The sequence below is a fragment of the Halyomorpha halys genome, unplaced genomic scaffold, assembly GCF_000696795.3.
Source record: "Halyomorpha halys isolate HHAL.00 unplaced genomic scaffold, Hhal_1.1 Scaffold18.1, whole genome shotgun sequence".
NCBI lineage: Eukaryota > Metazoa > Arthropoda > Insecta > Hemiptera > Pentatomidae > Halyomorpha > Halyomorpha halys.
Window position 1 is genome coordinate 2,562,176 of NW_027114407.1, and position 14,384 is coordinate 2,576,559.

At 32.8% G+C, this 14,384-nt stretch overlaps 2 protein-coding genes across 2 annotated transcripts in view; one reads left to right on the top strand and one right to left on the bottom strand.

The window, feature by feature from the left end:
• Positions 1-14,384, bottom strand: part of IFT57 (intraflagellar transport 57) — a 62,991-nt gene that overhangs the window by 34,498 nt on the left and 14,109 nt on the right. The gene's annotated exons all lie outside the window — the stretch shown is intronic.
• Positions 1-14,384, top strand: part of LOC106680707 (uncharacterized) — a 26,667-nt gene that overhangs the window by 7,288 nt on the left and 4,995 nt on the right. The gene's annotated exons all lie outside the window — the stretch shown is intronic.

Here is a 14,384-nt window from a genome sequence, read left to right on the forward strand (position 1 = left end):
CTGGCAGATATTCATATTTATCAATAAATAAAATTTGAAGAACAAAAATCAAACTTTTCTATGTAAACAAGCACAACTCATCCAACTGATTAACATGTCACCACCTATGTCAGCAGGGCAAGTAGAAAATTTTACTAACCTTTTTCGAAAAAGGATGTCCTAAGTTATACAAAACAAATATGGTACTTCTTTTCACATATTGGTTGTGTCCGAACCATAGTTGAATAAAATATTCCTTATTAACCTGATTTTTCACAAATCACAGATTAACTGCAAGGTCATCCAGAAACGTTTGGTAACATTTATACCCAATGACTATGGAACAAAATCCCAAGAAGAAGAGTATATGCCAGTACTGAAGTACTGTTTCTTGACGGACGGTTAGGGGTGGTTTCTTCAGAATCATACTCAACCATGAGGTTTTTTCCTAATTCAATGAAGGATCAGTTACCCACTTTATAGTTTCTGGGTATCCACAAGAGGTTCTCCAGTCCACAGTGTCGGTACTCGGCCGATATAATGAATGAAATAATTATTTGCACAGCCGGGCTCGAACCCGGGTCCAGGAGTTTGGAATCCAGCGTGTTCCACTGAGTTACTGCACTCCTCAGAGAATGGCCAAGCATTTATCCACCCCTGGATACCTTGGAGTTACCGTCGCGTACTAACCATGGCGGGAGTATCAAATTTCATTTCTTTGGACCGCCGAGAAATGAATATTAACTTACCCAAGTGGGAATCGAACCACAACGTTCCGGACCTGGCGCTCAGGGACCTACACTCCAACCTTCATGGACCCCGTCTCTCAGATAATACTAAGTAGTACCTTAAGTGGCTTTTGTTGATATAGTATGGTGGATCAGTATTTAGTGTGGTCCATATAGTCTATTAGTTACAAGATGGTATGGATAAGAAAGAACGAGCGATATACAGCAGAAAAGTATTGAAGAGTGTATGAAGATCCCTGGAGGTAGCAAAGAAGAACTTGGATTAAGTATAAGCAACATTAATTAAACTGTAAGCTGCTATTGAAGGCTTTGATATAACAAATTTATGGTTCAACCTAAAAACTACGACTCATCTAAAATCAGTAAGACATTTTTGATCAAAATTTGAATCTTCTCTACCTTAAAATGTTGCACCGTCTAGTATTACTTTACTTTTTCTGTATTGTGTAATATTTTTGTAAGAGTGCAATGTGGTAAAACAGCTTAAGTGGACTTCAAAATATTATTAGTTCAACTTCTGATTGACTTCATAGCCGCAGTTTTTCGTAGATAGCTTCTAAATTTTACCACTACGTGGAACCACGATCACCCTAATGTTTGCTAAAGATTCAGATTGGTGGCTCTTAATTTAATCTTTACAAAAAAATAATATATATTTTGTGAATATTTTCAGCACAGCAGAATTGGGGTAAACATACTACTTGATGCCCTTAATAGACATTAAAAATGGACGGGGTAAGTTAATATACAGATCAGGTGCGGTAAGCGAATCAGTGTCAAATTTCACTTACCACCCTACTTTGAGTTGAAATTAATCTTCATTTGTTTCTATATTAGTAAATGCAATAATTCCCTGTACTAATGCTCCAAATAGGCAGTACGCTGGGGCTTGACTAGCAGTCGACTACCTCTAATTTCAACAGTTTTCCGAAAAGTACTTTTAATTATATTTCTCTTAGTAAAATTTTAACATTCTTTATATAAAGAAAGTGTGGTAGAAATATAAAAATACAATGGTTTATAAAACCTATGTATTACTGAATATAGCTCAACTAATAGGCTTGAATAGGTCAAGTAAAATTAAGAAAATAACTATTGACATGAAAAGTTTTATTAAACTGGTGAAACAGAAAAACGCAGTGCTAATGCACCCGACAGTTTTACAGTTAAACTCGTTAAAACAGATCTTTGGTTTATACGTTTTTCATCATTCTCCACTACCGTATGTGACTTTATATGTAAAATATTATTATTACCACTCCTATTTAGATTGTTAACAGTTAAAAAGTTTCCATGGCATTCGTTTTTACCGGTTATCAGACGGGCCATATTGAGCTGTTGAGAAGAGCGGTTTATAGTATATCATGGAAGTTGAGTATAAATGTAATTTTTTGGTGGTAAAACTAATTAATTTATAGAATATGGCTGTTGATATTGAACGGAATTCTCTTGGAAACATAAATGTCACAATCTCACAAGAGGAGATTATAACACAAAAAGAAAAGGCAATCCTTCGCCGCCGGACCCACCCCACTAAGTCATCCGGGAAGCGACGGGACTATATCAGTTTTGAAATATTAGCTTTCAAAACTGGCCTAAAGCATTTTGACAATAAAAAATAATTTTGTTAAAAATAATAAGCCGATATCAGAAATGATTCTATCTTAAATTCCTGTTTTGCTTTTTTAAGAGGCGGGATGTTTTTGAACATCGCCTCAAATGTTACTGGATTGGTAGTGAAGTCTATAAAAAAGACTTGTTCGATGCCTTCCATTAATGGCTAAGGCTTATGACAAGTATATTCGGTTCCATGTAACTGTGAGTGCCACCATAGAGAAAGCTCTTGCATATTCAAGTGTATAATACAGAAACTGTATTAATCTGTTTTCAGAAGAGTCTCGATTTTCTTTCAGAAGTGGAAATCACCCGGCTGCTATACCGCACTTTTTTCTCTATACACAACACCACTAACAATCCACTAATGTGTTTTAAGAGACATACAACAATATCCTGTCTCTTAGGAAAATAGGGGTTTAAGATAGAATTCTTTGTTGTATCATTTTTATTTTTTCTTGTATAAGCATTTTATATTTTAATGAATTGCCTTTGATTAGAATTTGGATGAACGTGAATAGAGTATCGATGCCTTAGATAAAGTATCGTACTGAAAAGAGTATAGATACTTTGATGGTATGACAACTATCTTGAGCAACTTCGAGCCCTGAAGGTAGCCTAATGTCTCCAGTTATACCTACCACTTGGAAAGTGTAAACAGTTTGAACTGAAGTAATGTTTGAACACCTACTTGTAACTCCTTGTATCATTTTAATTTTTATAATAATAATTGTATATTTGTACCTCCTGTGACATGTTCATGTTGATATTAAAGGATACAGTTTTATTTCATTTCTGAGCCTTCCGAAGAAATTATCTTCCAAGAGAGTTAGTTCAACGTGTCCTTTTTTTATGCCATCCACCTATATTCCATGTTGTTACTATCTCTTTGTGAATTTTTTAAAAATGTTTTAATTGAAGGTATCTTTTTATGGTGATTAATTTTTATGTAAATGCTCTGATAATATATTTATCAGGAGCTAAAGAACATTAACTTGATTCTATATACTTGATCAACTTCCTGTTTTTGACCCATTTTAATTTTAAATAACACAGTTTTCCAGGGCTACTTGACCGAGGTGCGTCAACGGTTGGTGAATGTGTTCGTAACATTCCATGTCATATCACCCAGATATTTGACCACCTCATATATAAATAAAACGTAGCACTATTAACTCTGTGGGTATCATGACCGTGTAATTTAAAATAGGATGACTTATTATAGTGATTTTCCAATATTTTATGTACTTAAAATAATGTAAACTCGTATACCTTGTGCAATTAATATTACAATTTGAGTAATACAACGTAACCACCCACGATTTTATGACCGAAATAAATCATCAAAATATTAAAACGTAAACCATTTTTCACCACTAATTTTAATTTTAAACATACTGTCACCATATTATTACATTATTTGAATTTTACTGCTTAAAATATAATAATGCAGTTTAAAATTTGATATAATATTATTTTATTCTGATAAAATCGTATTTCTCAAAAATACATTGGATTTTTATTACTCGATGATTTCATATTTGAGAAACATTTCGGAACTGAAGTGTTAGGGAAGAGTAGATCGATAGTGATCTGTTTTACAATTCAATACCGGGAGGGAGGAGGGGAAAGGGGGGTTTGAAGAGGATTCATAAGTCCATTGACTCCCTCCTAATGCCCTGATGGCCAGTCGTTTAGAAGAGGATCGTATAAGCTCATGGGGCAGCTCTTCACACGCCTAACAATTGTTTTCTTCATACCTCGTTGGAAATATTAAAGCCTCCATAACTAGGGTTGTTAGGAGGTTATTTTAAAATAATAGGCTAATGTTCAATCTTTTGAATGTAAATATAAAACAGTACTAATCATTTTACTTTAATGGTTTTTATATAATAGAATATATACTGGTTATTAACTATTTTTTCCTAAATATCGTTTTCAACTATTTTATCATATCTTTATATATCATAGATCGTTGGAGGTGGGTGGAAGTGGATTTTATATTCATTTAAAAAATCAATTGGACACAGTATATAGTTTTATGCTTCCTACAACAGTTGGGTAGCTCCAGCTACTTCTATTGGAACAGATAAATTGAAATTTTTGTAGACAAAAATGTTTTCTTTATACCATAAAAGAATGCCATTGTAGCAACCATGCTACTATCTGTCAGTCACTATTCCTTGACCGTTACATGACGCGATCTACCAGCTAATACGTGGACTACGATCATCATATAAACATGATGCATGATATATGTATTGTTACTTGTAAATAATTTGTGTAAATTAATAGCCATATTAATTTACACAAATTAGTATTGTTAATTGTAAATAATTTGTGTAAATTAATAGCCATATTATAGTTTGCAATATTCCTACTGGTAACCATTTCTATTCTGTACCTTTTATTCCTTTCGTAAGGACCTACAGCTAGTTCCTGTGGCACTTACAATCCCCTTCGCTACTGTAGGCTAGTTCCCTACGGAGTGAAGTTTTCATCCTGTTAGGTTTTACAGTTCCAGTGAAACTCATCTCTAACTAACCTACTGAACAGGCATTATAGGGGCCTTCTGGTGTAGTAACAGCCAGAGGGTTGAAAATTTGTATATGGGTATCTGTTGGACAGAATAATATATGAAGCTAAACTAAAGAGCGCAAAACTGAAAGTAGGAAATCGGAAAATGCTTTCCAACCAACTTTGTAACATCATAATTATCAAAATGGAAGAAAAAATGAAGCCAGCGATGACTGTACATAAACAAGTCTTGACCCTTATGCTGTCCTGCGTAGCTGAAAGGTGGCCTAGTATTAAAATATTTGTAAGTCGTGTACTAGTCTCAGAGATGAAATTTCTGAGGATAGCTGGTTTTAAACAAATAAGAGAAGAGACGGGGCCATGGACCGCTAGTGGAAAATATTCACGAAAGAGAATTAATGTGGCCATGTACCGAGAATTCCGAACAGATGACTACCAAAAAATATATTGGAAGCTAAGACGAAAACTGCCACTGCGACTACTCAGGAATAAAGAAGTGAACCTCATATCGGATCTTGCATTATGTTGACAATAATCACTCTAGGTGAATTCAACAAATTGGCCAAAGATAAAGAAATCGTTAAGAAATAGTTAACGGCTTCCCTATTGATGGGGTCTTAAATGAGCTAAATAGTATAAGTGGATGAGTTCTCGAAGCCCAATAAATCTCCTATTTTGTGAATAAGGCGTACTATTATTCTATAGCAATCATTTGGTATGTGCTTTATGTGCAATACGTCGATTGTTAGATCCCTCATATATTTTTCTCGTTCCATACTTTAGGAGTTCAGTGAATCCACTATCTGATGTAGTAGCTATTGGATATCGTTATCCAGTGGATCAGGATATCCCCCATCTTCTCCAGGTTCACATAATGTCTCACAATTTTCGTTTAAAATAATGTCATATCTTCTGATCTACATTTTTATTAGTCAGCAGCGTATCATCTCCTAAGAGTCGACCATTGCTACAATTAACATCATTTTTAAATTTTGTGATGTCATTCTCGTTTCAAAGATGTCCCAAAACACCCTAAGCCAGGAAATTTTAGTTGAATCTTGAGCTTATAGGGATAAAATCTGTTTGATTAGTAGCCGTACCATTATACAATATCCATGTAGTTGAATTTATCATTCTGTGAAAATTGTGTTTCTCACAACCAGTCCCCTGGATCGTTTATCAATCAAAATTCATTATTAATCTCTTTACAATACAGTTCGATTCGTCATGAATCCTGTGACTTCCAATAGTAAGCTAAAATTCATGAAATGCACCTGTTCGTGCATTCGTATCGCTTTCGATAATTTCCACGTCAGCCCTTTGGACACTTCTCTATAAATCATTTTAAGACATTATAGAAATGGTTTCACTTGGATGGTTCAATAGGGGCTAGGCGCTAATGAAAGTAAAAGGATAGAATTTCACATTCATCCTAAGGAGAAAGATCTTTTCGCCAATTTGAATCTATTTACCAAATGACAGACTTTTAGCGGTATATGCAATACCAGAAGCATGATTGCATAAACATGTGACATTTATGCCAAATTTCGTATTGCTTTTTTGTTAACATGTCGCGGTGGGTCCATGTAATGCGTCCAATTCGTACACCTATATTTGTATAGAAAAATGTTGGAGTTTTCGGTCTATGTAGTGACAGGACAATCCATATTCCCAGGCTAAATTTCCTTTGGCGGACATTCATTTGTATTCTTCGCGTTTGTGCAGATTTCCACTTAACTTCAATTAAAGAGGGGAGAGAGAGGGAGCAAGTTGTTAGCCCACTGACCTCTGAGACGCAAGAAACCCTTGCGAACCTTCACTACCCCAACTCGGGGCCGGTCAGTAATTTAATTCAACTCTTGAAATCTCATTTAGATATTTATGTTTTGTCCTCCCCTTATAACCTTCATGATGTTTTTTATTTCACCTTCCAATAGCTCACTCACAAAAATAAGGCAGCAGAGAAATGAGAGCTTTCGATTGGGAATAAACTTTCATTTAATTCAATTGACAATGTACAATCAAAGCGAAGAGTTAAACTATAAGTCACATGTTTGTTTTCATTTCATCGTAAATGAGAAAATTTGGAAAATATTTGAATGAAATGAAGAATTGAACGGTTTGCTGCAAAAAAAAAGAAAGAAAAGGAATTAGCTCCTATTTTTCCGGTTTTGGGAAACAAAAAAACCTTTAAAAATTCAAATTTTAAGTTTTTTTTAGTAAAAATATTGTTGTTGTTCACTTTCAATTATGAGGTTTATGAGGGTCGAACAGTACATATTCCTTTTTGTACCAAACAAAAGCCTTTTTTTTTTGGCTTGTTTTTTACCACAAGATAGTGTTTATAACTTCCAACAATAATAGAATGGACCAACATCCTTAGCAACATCCTATCAGATGTCTGATATATCCACTCACATGTCTTTCCTTATATCGGTGCCATTTTATTTTTATTGTTTAGATTATTGATCAATAATGATAACTTTTATTGATAATATCAATATAATCATACTTCAAAAGAGCAACAGAAATATTATGAGAGATGTATAATAGAGCCAAATACTTTTAAAAAGTAAACAAATTTCAATCAGCCGCAAAGTCGGCCATCTGGCAGATCTCGCAGACTAGAATTTTTGTATTAACATTTTCCATGTTTTCTATGCTGTGGAATTCGAAAATAATGGTTTCAAATTCAAGAATTCCTGTTTTGTTTTTTTTTAGATACAGTATAAATTTTATAAATATCCAAGAACTTTACTTCGTTGTAAAGTAAGCGAAAATAGCGGCTAAAATTTGATCAAATTTATACTGATATTTTTATTAAATGAAATTTTTTTATAATTTTGGGAAAAATTAGACAAGCCTTTTTCGAAATATTGAGGTGTCAATGAGTGTACTGTCATGCACCCGTAAGCGAAAATATTGGATGGAGTTAGATAAAATTGATATGGAATCATCTAGGTGCCAAATAGCATATCATCAGTTATTTCCTAACGCTAGTTTGACTAAAATCGCTTTTTTTTTTTCTTTTGGGTTTAATGCTTTATTAATCTAAAGTCAATCATAGCTGTAGCCCGGGTCCGGGAAAAATGGTAACAGTGGTTGCCTTTCCATTTTATATTTCAAGTATCTTTTTATTTTGTCAATAATATCACTATGTATAGATTAAGAAGAAATTAAGGTTCATGGATGCTCCATAATATGTTTTCCAACTGTTTCGTTCAAGATAAATCCTTCCTCGATTCTTTCGTTCCATCTTCTAAAATATCACTTCTTTATTGTTTGTTATAACCACAGTTTCCACAATTTATTCATCACATCAAGTTCGATTTTGACTTAACGCTGTTTTACATTGTTTTCAAGATGACCTTATATAACAATACGGAATTTAGAAGCACCTATAAAATAGATATTACTTGATCTGGATCAAAATTACAAAGAATACTTTTCCCTTTCTAAAATTGATCCTATTGCCTACGCTAGTTGTATTATAAGGATTGAATGTTCTCTTGAACTAGCTTCACTAATTGTACATAAAGTTATGCTCAGTATAAAACATTATGAACTTTTTAATTTTTGATAAACCTCGGTTTTGTTGTAGATTGCATATACACAACGGTCTAAGCACTTGTTTTATCTAGGGTTAGCTGTTTTAGCTTTCCTGTACATACGTCCTTGCATAATTGAATTTAAATAGAACCAAAACTATTTTACTATACTAGAATAACGACTGACATGGAATCCTCAAACAAGACTGAAAAGAAAGGAAACTGCTCGTCGATTCCGACTACATTTACTAGACAAACAGTCTAAACTTCCAATCCGTTACAAAAGCCTGGTCTATTTCACCATAAGGCCTGTTTGGAGATACGGAGTTGAGCTTTGGGGCTCCACTAAACCATCGAATTCCTCTCGTATCTAATCCTTACAGTCCGAAATCCTTATTTTGCCACATATCAAGTCATCCATCAAGACCTCAATGATCCATATATTGACGATTAGGCCAGAACCAGATACCAATCCTTCCACGAGAAACTTCCCAACCACCCAAACCCACTTGTTTCTAACCTGGCTTCTCCTTCATTACCTGATAATCCTCCTAGGGGTCTTAAAAGAAGATGGCCCCGAAATCTTCTCCTATAGAAATATTCTTGGAGTTCTATCTATGGGTAGATTCTCAACATGTTTGTATCATGTCATTTTATAACTAATAACAAATTTACTGGTAGTATAAATTTTTATACAGTTGTAAATAACAACAAATAAATTATTTAAAAAAATATTCAGAATCACAAAATATTAAAATTATATTGAAATTTCTTTACTTATGCTATTTTGTTATATATGCATTCAAATACAAATTAATATCTATAATAATTCAATTTAATAAGGAAAATATCATTAAATTGCAAATAATTATTAATTTAAATTATAGTACAAATCTTTTAACTCCTATCTCTCTCCCCCCCAAAAAAAAGTGACGGAATAGATTACATTATCCTTTTCTGAGTTTCTAAGTTTATGACATTTAGAAGATCAATGATCTAATTTTATACAATAAGTTTTTTATCCTTGATTTTTTGTCCTTACTTTGTTCTCATGGCAACGATTCATATTTTTAATATTTTCTTAATGCCTAGATATGAAAGGTTTCCACAATATATAAACACATATACGTAGTTATCGAACTGCAGATGTAAAGAAGAGGTATGAGAAGTGGGACAGGGGAGTAGGGATGGGATTGCGGAGAGGAGATGGGGAGGAGAGAATAATGGAAAGGGCTGGTACGGGGAGGATGGGAGGAAAGGGGAGGGCTTAGTTAGAGCCCTAATCCCAGTTTGCAATGCAAATTCTCGGCAGATAGCGGATATGACAATCAGCTCCCCCTCCTACCCAATAAAGAACAATATCTCCCCTCTTAGCTGTTACAATTCATCCTACCTTTCAATCCCCACCCAATATCTAACCATATTTTTTCCTGTTGTTATTTATTTTGTTTATGAATATTCTAGAAAGAAGTCTATGACTTTTGTCGGGTTTCTTGTTTCATAAAGTACTATTCCATCTTTTTTAAAAAATATTTTGCGTGCATCACACAACTTTCATTAACCACCTTGAGATGAAATTTATCCTTGTATTTCGAAACAACTATTTTTTTATTATTCAGAATTTTAATATTTTGCAAAGAAAAGTGGAAACATTAACGAAAATGTACACTCATAAAGAAGGGCTATTTTCTGTGCATAAAAATATAAACAATACAACCTTATAGCTAGGTAACCTTACAGATCGCAGTGGCACCAATAAAAGTAGGAAACTACTCTACTACAATAAGAATGACAATCACCTCACTATATAGTTCATATAAGTAAGCAGAAGTAAAATCTGACTATTGTTATAATTACCATGGAAAAACAATAATTATAAAATTATTTCATACTTATTCATTATTTATTAGTATTAACAATTAGGGATGTTTAATCTTTTAAATTAAAGCTCTTCAAAATTATGATCGAAAAGTTATTATTTTTCTGTTGAAAGATTCGTATTAAAGGTTTTCTTGAGGTTTGAAAAACGCAGTTTAAGAAAACAACAAAGCCGTGCACTATGGATCGGGCACTTTCGGTTACTTTCGATTTGCAATTTATTTTAGGTGGTTACTTGAAAATCGTTTTAGCCTTAGTTAACTATCGAATTCTTTCATTGTCAATATTTATCTATTTTATATTACTACTAATAACGAACGAGAGTTGGTCGATCGTTTCATATAAACTAAATTAAAGGTACTTTAGTTAGAGGTTTTTTGAAAAAAAAAAACCCTGTCATACTATTACAATGAGGATAAGTCCAAGCAGATATTAAAGATGACTAGATTGTACTTTTATAAACCGAGTTTAATCGAAATAATTTAAATAAATGTGAAATATCGATTCTATAAAGTGTTCTGTTCAGTTAATTATACCAAAAAGGTTGCTCTAACATCCTAGACCCGCCTTTAATATATAATTTCATTCGTACAACTTTCATTTTCACCTACAACTTCATGCCCCTCTCGGTGAGTATTTGTGCTTGCAGAAGTAACGTCTAATGCCGAAAAGTCCGCACGCATTAAATGAAGTATTACATATAATAAGTCTCTTTATTCTTACCGCCTTGAGATACAATATGGAGTGTTGTTTTCAGTACATGCTAAACCCTATTTTTACTCTGAATGCTCTCATTCCCCATCTACTTCAACACTACTTCAATTTAGACCACCAAAGTTTTATAGCTACTATATCCTATATATTCAAATACGAGCAGCTGTCTGAAAATGGATCTCGAATTCTCGTGGTAGGATATTGATTTAATTTTAAAAGATGTTTTCAGGATTATAGAAAACTTAACACCAAGTAAACTCATATTGAAGACAAAAATCAACAGATCTGTGGAAAAAGAGAATGAAAACTTGCGATACTCGTTTGACTAAATCGAATTGATTACAACGATAAGTTATTCAAATCAGAGCACATTCCAAGAAATATTTTTTTAAATATAACGAATCGTAACAAATTATTAGGTATATTTTGAAAATAATTGGATTAATTATTATATTATATATGAATCGAAACTGTATTTGAAATATTTGAAAAGAATTTATAAATTACATCTCCAGAATACCACCAAAGAGATATCGATTGATATTGAGTAATTAATAATTAAAGGATGTATTTATATTTTAAATCCAGGTTACCTCTGACTGGAGGATTGGAAGATGTTAATTTGTTTATTGGGAATACTGAGGCACCCTCTCGTATGAGTAAACGACTTGGAACTTTTTTTTTTTATATTAGCTCTGTTTTCAATATCGAGGCCCCCCCTTTGAAGTTTTGCTACATGTTACTAAATTAAGGAAGTGTTTTTTACTCTTTGGGTTTTTATTTTCTTTTGATCATGTAAGGACCGTTCGATTTGATTCAGGTTTTTATTTTTATTTTTTTTTGTGCTACCATCACGTCGCTCAAATATATAAGGAATATAAAAAAAAATGTTTGATCAGAAGAGTCGTTAATTTTCCTGAATATTGATTCAAACTTGAGTGTCCTCATAATACTGTAATTTTGTTTTACTTTTTGAAATTTCCCGTCGTCCAATTTGAAAATATAGAAACTCTGTTTATTGGAATATTCGAACAAGATGAGTTCTTTAATATGTTTTTATATATTAATATATTAAGCATTCATATTAACAGAGAGAACTCACTTACATTACTTACCATACAATGCTCCCCAAATTATCGTTTACTTGTTCAAGTATTATTAAGCATACATACGTCAGCAACTAAGAAGGGGGGGATTAGCTCACAATAACATGGATTTCAGTACCAAGATTCTCACCTATTTCAATGCTTTGTTGAAATATTATTTTGTAATGGGTTTTCCAAGAAAATCACGTTTATTTTTCTTCCACTAAATCCTGAAATTTCTTTATTGTTACTGAAAATTTCTCATTTTTGGCACCATTTTCGAATGGATTAAATTCCAAAGAGATAGCAACTGGTTCGTTATGCAATCGTCAGCCAAAGCAAGGAAAATAAGTAAAACGGATTCATCTCCGGAAATCGATGTGGGAACGTTGCTTCATTTCATCATCCCAGCGGTATACCCACCTTTGTGAAGCTAAATTAATTTCATATTGAGGCTGGGTAAAAAAAATCGTGGGTACCTACAACAAGTATACCTAGTATTATTTTTATAATAATATATAATTGACCATATTTCAAATAATGAAAAAGATGGTCAGGAGTGCGGTCAAAAAAGAACAAAAATAGTTGAATTTGCCGACGTTTCGCCCCTCTTTAAAGGGCTTCATCAGAGCTAAAAAGATACAAAAAACAACTAAAAATATTTGGACATTGTTAGATAATAAGATACAAAAAGTTAAATGAAGGTAGGGTAAAAATTATTTTAAAATGAGTGAAAAGAAAATTATTTAAAAATGAAAGAAAAGAATAAATAAAATATTATTAATATGAAATAAACTATGTATTATTTTTATTCTAGTTTTGCCATTTCGTTCTTAGTTTCCCCCCCCCTCCATTATGTCCCTAAAGTACATTACTAATGTTGTTATTTTGGATTGTTTGCTTAAAAATTATACTTGTTATTAGTTTTTTTAATCAGGTGGAGGTTGTTATAACAATTCAGTAATCTGTATATACGAAAAGGAATGGTTCGAATCTTTGTCCACAATAAACTTTTCCAAATACTGAAATGACTCACATGCCATTTTTTTAAAATGTCTCCTGTCATTATGGAAAGGTTTTAAGCAACTAAATCCCCGAATTTTCTGATGTACAAAAAAATTAAACGTTTTTGATGCGTAGCTCAAATATGTTTTTTAGTTGGCTGCAAACGTTTTTTGGGTATAGGCGTTTCAGAATGAGTTTTTCAAGGTTTTGCCCATGATCGGTAATAGAGAGATAGGGCGATAGGATGATGGGTATTCTGGAGGCCTTTGGGGTTTGAGGATCATTTTAACTATAGATAATTTCCAGGGGTCAGGAAAATATGTGGAACTGAATGGGGCGAATCTATATTGATACTTAAATTTAGTAATAGCAAAGCATTCCCGGGTCTGCTAGTTAGAATATAAAGTGAAGTCAAATATTTTAACAATTAATCAATCAGTAATCTCTATAAATTAAGTCAAATTTGAAACCTGACACTATCATGAATATGTACACTAACATGAATCATGCAGCACATTTGGGCACTTCCAGCGGTACCATTTGGATTAGCTGGGCTAAAATTCAGCAGTAGAATTGTTTTCTATGTGAGGAAAGTGGAAGAACAATGTGAGGAAAGAGGCGCCAGTTGGAATCCGATTGAAATTTATTTCGTGATGGATCCATAGAATGAACCTCGATCTTTCCACTCTCGTTTAAATAGGTTGGTAACCAGCAGGATTACAGTATGCCAGAAAAAGACTTGTAAGAATGGAAAACATCTAGGAACCAACTCGCTCAATCCCTGATATTAGCATCTATATTGGAATTACTCTTGGATCGATTATGCCCAAACACTACAACTTATCTACACTACACTACACTAACTTATCTAACACTACAACCAAACACTACAACTTATCTATCAAACAGCCATGCAAACGAATTTTTTCAATGTCTTATTGTAAAATGCGGACAAAAAATGTTTTAATTTCCTGCATGAAAACAAGCAATACCTTGGTCGTGAGGAAGTAAAAAAAACATTAATATCTCACAATGTAAATATATACTTAAAACTAAAATTGTATAAAATTGAATTTTATGTTAATATTATGAATTACTGAAATAATTTTTAAAATAATAATGAAAAATGAAATAATTTTAGCTTTAAAATTCAAATAATTACTTTGTCTCCAATAGCTTCAATATTTCAGATTTGAATGAATTCGACTTCTTTTTGACGTGACAACGTCTTATAAATTAGATTGCAGGGAGTCATGTAGGCAAAAGTGTAGCGT